Consider the following 7,409-nt stretch of genomic DNA (forward strand, 5'->3'; position numbering starts at 1 on the left):
TAGTTTGGAATAGTTTCAGAAGGAATGGTACCAGCTCCTCTTTGTACCTCTGGTAGAATTCGGCTGTGAATCTGTCTGGTCCTGGACTTCCTTTTGGTCGGTAGGCTATTAATTACTGCTCCAATTTTAGAACTTGTTATTGGTCTATTCAGGAATTCAACTTCTTCCTGGTTTAAACTTGGGTGAGTGTATGTGTCCAGGAATTTATCCACTTCTAGGTTTTCTAGTTTATTTGCGTAGATGTGTTTATAGTATTCTCTGATGGCAGTATGTATTTCTATGGGATTGGTGGTGATATCCCCTTCATCATTTTTTATTGTATCTATTTGAGTGTTCTCTCTTGTCTTTTTTATTAGTCTGGTTAGCAGTCAATAAATTTTGTTGATCTTTTCAAAAACCAGGTCCTGGATTCATTGATTTTTTTTTTTTTCCAAGGGTTTTTCATGTCTTTATCTCCTTCAGTTCTCCTCTGATCTATTTCTTGTCCCGGTGTTCTACATGTTCAGAGAACTTCCCTGGTGATGAACTATAGAAATGATCCCTGAAAGTATAGCCTTACATCATTACTATGATAGACGGGATCTCAAAAGGATCAGCCCCTGGATCAGTCTGACAACTTTCTGAGCCATGCAGCATAGATGGCATCTGGGTTCCACCTAGAGTTAAACATCCTGCTGAGTTCTTTGTTTTACATCGAAATTTATATTCATCTTTCATAACTCACTGTCTTAGTCCCCTTGGGCTGCTGTAACGAAGTACCATAGACTTAGAACCAACAGAAATTCAATTCTAGCTGGTGGCTAGAAGTCTGAGATGAAGGCACCCATAGACTCCGTGTCTGGTGAGGGCTTGCTCTTGACTTGGTAGACGGCACCTTTTTGCTGTGTCCTCACAGGGTGGAAGGGACAAGGCAGCTCTCTAGGTCCTCCTTTATAAGGGCACTAATCCCATTCATGACGGATTTGCCTTCATGACCTTATCATCTCCCAAAGGCCCTACCTCCTAACACCATCTCCTTTGGGGATTAGGATTTCAACCTATGGAGTTTAGAAAGACACATTTAAACGACTGCACCCATCATCTTCTTCTACCAAGACTTTTAATTTTTTTTTTTAAGAGACAGGGTTTTACTCTGTTGCCTAGGCTGGACTGTAGTGGTGTGATCATAGCTCACTGCAGCTTTGAACTCCTGTGCTCAAGTGACCCTCTTGCCTCAGCCTCCTGAGTAGCCAGAAGTACAGGCATGAACCACCATGCACAGCTAAATTTTGTAGTTTTTACAGAGATAGGGTATCATTATGTTACCCAGGGTTGCATCAAAGTGATCCTCCCAGCTTGGCCTCCCAAAGCCTGGAATTCTAGGCATAAGCCACAGCACTCAGCCTCCTACCCAGACTCTTAACCTTATGGTAGTTTTAATACAGTGTTGTGGAAGGCCAAGGTCTAGACTGTTCTGAAGGGTTATTTTCAGCTTCAAGTTCTTTGGCTTTCGCACCACGTCTGTCTTAATGCCTTAGAATTCCTTCCCCTTGCTAATACCAAGCCTAGCCCTCTCATTCTGCTTTTCTGTCAAGAACCAGTGTAGGCCATAACTAGGGCAGTCTGCACAGGGCCTGGAAAAGTAACAACAGCATCCTGGCCATTTCCTTTCTTTCCACTCTACACATTCCTTATTCATGTGAAACTTACAGTACTGATTATCTTCCTTGAGTGTTTTCTTCTATTTGCCTTCTTAGAATTCCTAGTGACTTGACGTATCAATCATTTACCCATCACCCTAATACTTTATGAAAAGATACCTTCAGTGTTCTCCTTATACAGATAAGAAAAGTGAGACATAGACACCTGATGTCACACCCTTAGAAGGTGTAGAGTGAATGTTAAGGTCAGTCTGACACAGAACACACACTCTTCACACTCTTTTCTTTTTCTTTATTTCTTTCTTTTTTTTTTTTTTTTTTTTTGAGATGGAGTCTCACTCTCTCACTCAGGCTGGAGTGCAATGGCACAATCTCGGCTCACTGCAACCTCCGCCTCCCGGGTTCGAGCAATTCTCCTGCCTCAGCCTCCCCAGTAGCTGGGATTACAGGCACATGCCACCATGCCTGGCTAATTTTGTATTTTTAGTAGAGATGGTGTTTGACCATGTTGGCCAGGCTGGTGTCAATCTCCTGACCTTAAGTGGTCTGCCTGCCTCAGCCTCCCAAAGTGCTGGTGAGCCACTGTACCCCGGCCACTCTTCGTGCTATTCACTCTATGCTGGACTTCATCTTTAACAGACTTCACAAACAGACTTGCTTTTCTGACTTCTGTGATTTCCCTCCGACGTAGGACTGTGCTTTTGCTTCAGTATTCTTTCTAAATCACTGAGTACTCCTTGTTTGAGATATCTTTATTTTCTTTTTAAAAATCTTAAATGTTTTATTTTATGTTAGAGACAGGGTCTTGCTATGTTGCCCAGGGTGGAGTGCCATGGTGATTCACAGATGGGATCATTGCCTACTACAGTCTTTAACTTCTGACCTTAAGTGATCTTCTGTCTCAGCCCCCCATCGCTGGGACTGTGCCACCACACTTGGCTGTTTTCTTTAATATTACGTCTTGCTGTTTCTGCTTCCTCAATCTCAGATTCAATCTGAAGTCTCCTCTTACTGTTTCCACCTCTGACCCTGTTATAAGCCTTTTCACAGCCCTGAGTCCAGCTGTCACCAGGCACATGATTTTCTTGTTAATGGTGTGCCGTAGTGAGCACGTTCAGTGGAATCAGCTGTTAAGGCCTCCCAAACCGGAAGTCCTACCCCTAATTCCAGCTGCAGCACCAGAAGTAAGGTGGTCTGAGACCTTGGTACCAAGTCCATGTTACCGTGCCTCTTCTTTACATTCTACTTCAACTGATTTGGATCTCTTGCCCCTGTATATCCCAATGGATTGGATGGCCAACGTCCTGGTTTGCCTGGGACAGTTAGGGTTTATGCTCACCGTTCTGGTATAATAATTAGTGGTTCCCTCTTAGACTCTCAAAAGTGTCCTAGTTTGAAGGTTAGATCATGTGATCCTTGTACCTCTTGGCCCCTCTGAATGAAAAAACGTATTCGCTGTGATGAACGGGACAGGGCCTGACGTTTCATAGAGTTACAAATTGAATGTGAGATAATACATGTGGGCAACACATGATGGGCCTGACTTTCTTAAAATAGAAAGGAAGCAACAGCTTGCACCTCTCTTTTTCAAAGCAGCTCCAGGTAATGTGATCAAATACTCAGCCAGCTGTTAATGACATAGCCTGGAACTTGGTTGTGGGTAGATCTTTTTAGAGTAGTAGACCAACCAGACCCATCTGGTAATGAAAAAGCCTTCCCTTGATCACCTGTCAGAGGCAGAGTGATACACATAGATGTGCCTCTGTGAAGCCACTCCCTTTTCACTCTGAGCGTGTGCAAAGCTTACCTGGGATGCCAGTGGTGCTGCTGTGCTGGACCTGGACTGTGAAGGGCTCCAGGATGTGGCTGGGAAGAAATGACTCCATTATGTCAGCAGAGCAGAGAGCTTGTGTTCCGTTTGGCCTGGCAGCTGCTGTTTGGTTGTAGGGTGGCAATCCTAGGCCTCCCTCTCCTGCTGAAGGGCTTACCCTATGGCTTGCCCATCTGTCTAGGACAAAGCCGCAGGGAACAGGGCCAGGAAACAGAACAAGGAAGGTCCTACTGGGTGCAATGCCATAGAAATGCATTTCAGAGAGGATCCTCCTGCACTGGGTTACTGACTTTTCTGCCAGTGGCTACTAAAAAATGAATTCTTCAAAGTGCTTTTCACTGGCTCCTAGAGGTGAATTGACTGGAAGGAACAATGAAAAAAAACTGTGAGCTGCACATCATTAAGTCTCTGAGGGAGAAGAAAAATACAGCAGCCCTCTAAGTTGATTTTTTTTTTGAGACAGAGTTTCGCTCTTCTTGCCCAAGCTGGAGTGCAATGGGGCCATCGTGGCTCACTGCAATCTCCGCCTCTCAGGTTCAAGCGATTCTCCTTTCTCAACCTCCCAAGTAGCTGGGATTACAGGCATGTGCCACCACGCCTGGCTAAGTTTGTATTTTTAGTAGAGACGGGGTTTCTCTATGTTAGTCAGGCTGGTCTCGAACTCCTGGCCTCAGGTGATCTGCCTGCCTCAGCCTCCCAAAGTGCTAGGATTAGAGGTGTGAGCCACCATGCCCAGCCTCTCTAAAGTGATTTTAAAGATCAGATATCCTGAAAGTGTGACCTTGTCCCTGATGATTAGAATTATAAAAAGTTTTCCTAAGGAATGAAAGACGAAAAAAAAGAGGCTTTTTTTTTTTTTTCAGACCTTGCAAATCAGATGAAAAGAATTTTGTTTGAGGGCTAGGGGGGAATGGAAGAGAAGGTGGAAAAGTTATAGTACGGTAATTGAAAGGAGAAAGAACTAGAAGCAGATAATTTGTACAAGTAGAGGAGCAGGTAGGTGAGGTGGGAGAAAGGAGGAATAAGAGTGCATACAGACCATGTGTGGCCTAGAACTGACCTCGCACAGGGATCAGCAGGGTTGCCAGACCAGGAAGGGATGTAAGGGGCTCTTCAGGACCCAAGTCAATCTCCACAATTCTCTGCCATGCCCCAAATTCCTAGCTTGCTTGCTATATTTTATTAAAGCATCAAAAGTCTCTGCTAAAATAGAAATTCCACTGCTACCTATGAATAGTTTCATGTAAAATATATGTTGAATGGCTTTAGACCCTGTTTTTGGACCCTCTGAAATATTTTGGAAAGGGAAGACCAGGGTGTCAGTTGAGTGGACGGTCATCTGAGTGTAGCTGAAGGCTCTGAGAACCCTGGGGGAGAATGGAGCCTTGGACCTATGTACAGGAATTCTGAGAATAACTTTTAATGACTTTATCATTTTATGAATATCTACAGTGAGGTTAAAACAGGCCACTATTCATCTGTAGACTTACTTCATTTATTCATTATATACCTGCTATGGACCATATGGGAGGCTTGCTTGTGCTTTGGTGGTTAAGGCAGGCAGAGAATAGTCAGAAACACTTCCGAGAAGGGCAGAGAACCAGTTGGAACAAATGCATTTGTTTTTCTAGAGGGCAAGCAAGGAAGAAAGTGAGGCAGTTTCCTGTCCGGAACACTGGCCTCCTAGGGCAGTGAGGGGTCCGTTGGCACCATCAACACTGACTAAGAGCAGCACAGCCAAGATCAGGTATAGTGGGTTGAACAGTGTCCCCCCAAAATTCATATCCACCTGGAACCTCAAAATATGACCTTAACTGGAAACAGAGTCTTTGCAGATGTGGTAAATTAAGACGAGGTCATACTGTATTAGTGTGGATCATAAATTGAATGGCTGGTGTCTTTATGGAGAAAATAGAGGGAGATTTAGACACAGAGACACAAAGGAGACATAGGGACGAAGGCCACATGACAGCTGAGGCAGAAGTTGCAGTGTTGCTGCCACAAGCCAAGGAAGGCCAAGGACTGCCAGCAAGCACCGGAAGCTAAAAGAAGAGGAGCATGGGATGCTTGCCTGGGGGAGAGCTTCCAGAACCATTCCTGTGGAGTCCTTCATTTTGGACTTCGGGCCTTCAGAACTGTGAGAGAATAAATTTTTGTTTTAAGCCACCCAGGTTGTGGCACATTGTTATGGCAGCCCTGGGGAATCCACGTATCAGGCTGTGAGGCTAGTCTTCCTATCCCAGGGTTGGTTCGGGAAGAGTAAGGAGACACCAACATGGTATTGGGTTAGTGTGAGAGCTCAAGACCAACAGAGCATCTGAGACCAGGGAGGGCTCCCAGCAAGTGAAGGTGTGGCACAGATGCAATTTCTCCCACAGCATTCTTTAGAAATGAAGCAGTCATTTGTGAAGCCCTTGCCTGCCCTTGGGTGCTACAGCCCGTTTTATGGGCATCATGCCCTCAGGCCAATTGCACATGTGTGTCAACTGATTTTTCACATGGATCCTCCTGCTGTAAAAAATCTTGGCCGGGTGTGGTGGCTCATGCCTGTAATCTCAGCGTTTTGGAAGGCTAAGGCAGGAGGATCATTTGAGCTCAGGAGTTCCAGAACAGCCTGGGCAACATCACAAAACCCTGCCTCTCTTTTAAAACATTTTAAAAAGTTTCTCTTTCCAGAAATCCTTGCAGTCAGACACCTTCAGAGGATCTGAGTCTTAGAGGGGAACATGGCTAAAAGCAAGTTGATAGCCTAGAACTTTCCTCAGGTTGCGATTACTTGGAGGCCTCTTAGGAGGGCAAATGGGGATAGTGGCAAGTTGCGCTTTGTTCCGCTGCAAAGAAAAACCATGGGGATGTGCATCTGTAGCTTGCCTGAAGTGAAGTAAGTCACTCTTAAAAAGTTACTCAGGAGTTCTAGGTTTATGATAATATGGAGGCAGAGAGGGCTGCAACGGGGGTAAGTTCGGTCACCGTGTTGATGGTAGATGGTTGAATGCTCCCTGGAGGCTTTGTTTAATTTTCCTTGGAAAAATCACTCTAAAGAAGATATGAGCTTTTTCACTTTTGACTCCTCGCCATCCAACGCTGGAGCAGTGAGCTCCCAGAAAGGCCTGGACATAGCAGACATAAAACATTTAAGCGGCCGGGCGCGGTGGCTCAAGCCTGTAATCCCAGCACTTTGGGAGGCCGAGACAGGCGGATCACGAGGTCAGGAGATCGAGACCATCTGGCTAACACAGTGAAACCCTGTCTCTAGTAAAAAGATACAAAAAACTAGCCAGGCGAGGTGGCAGGCACCTGTAGTCCCAGCTACTTGGGAGGCTGAGGCAGGAGAATGGCATAAATCCAGGAGGCAGAGCTTGCAGTGAGCTGAGATCCGGCCACTGCACTCCAGCCTGGGCGACAGAGCGAGACTCTGTCTCAAAAAAAAAAAAAAAAAATTTAAGCACTGAAAGGGCACTGGGAAAGCCTATTCAAACTTAAGTGACTTTGGATTTGATACCCTGATTATCTACTAGACAGAATTATAAGAAGTAAATGGTAAGGCCTATAGGAGTTTGGAACAGAGAATTGTTGGAAAGCCCCATTAAGCCTGAGAGGGCTTATTAGGGATGCTACCCAATACTTGGATTCAAAGCTACATTTCACTAGGCTTCTTCCACCCTTCTTTCTGAATCTTTACTTGAGCCCTAGAGGTGGGGAGTATTTCATTGCAGGATAAAGTTGTATTTGCTAATTCTTGAGGATTAGCAGGAAGAGTATTAATGAAATCTTGATCAGGGCCTGCTGTGGTTATGGGGGTGAGATTTGGCTTTTTTTTTTTTTTTCTGACTTTTTACAATATTTCTTAACACTCAGGATTCTATCCAATTTGAAATAGATACATTCAGTACTCTGGGGCCAGCAACAGGCTTAGCATGTTACACGCAAGACACAGT

General features: G+C 44.9%; 1 pseudogene; it reads right to left on the reverse strand.

Moving 5' to 3' along the window:
- Positions 1 to 458: 458 nt before the first annotated feature.
- Positions 459 to 557, reverse strand: LOC119618937 (small nucleolar RNA U3; annotated as a pseudogene).
- Between the last annotated feature and the right edge of the window lie 6,852 nt (positions 558 to 7,409).

This window comes from Chlorocebus sabaeus, chromosome 8, assembly GCF_047675955.1.
Source record: "Chlorocebus sabaeus isolate Y175 chromosome 8, mChlSab1.0.hap1, whole genome shotgun sequence".
NCBI lineage: Eukaryota > Metazoa > Chordata > Mammalia > Primates > Cercopithecidae > Chlorocebus > Chlorocebus sabaeus.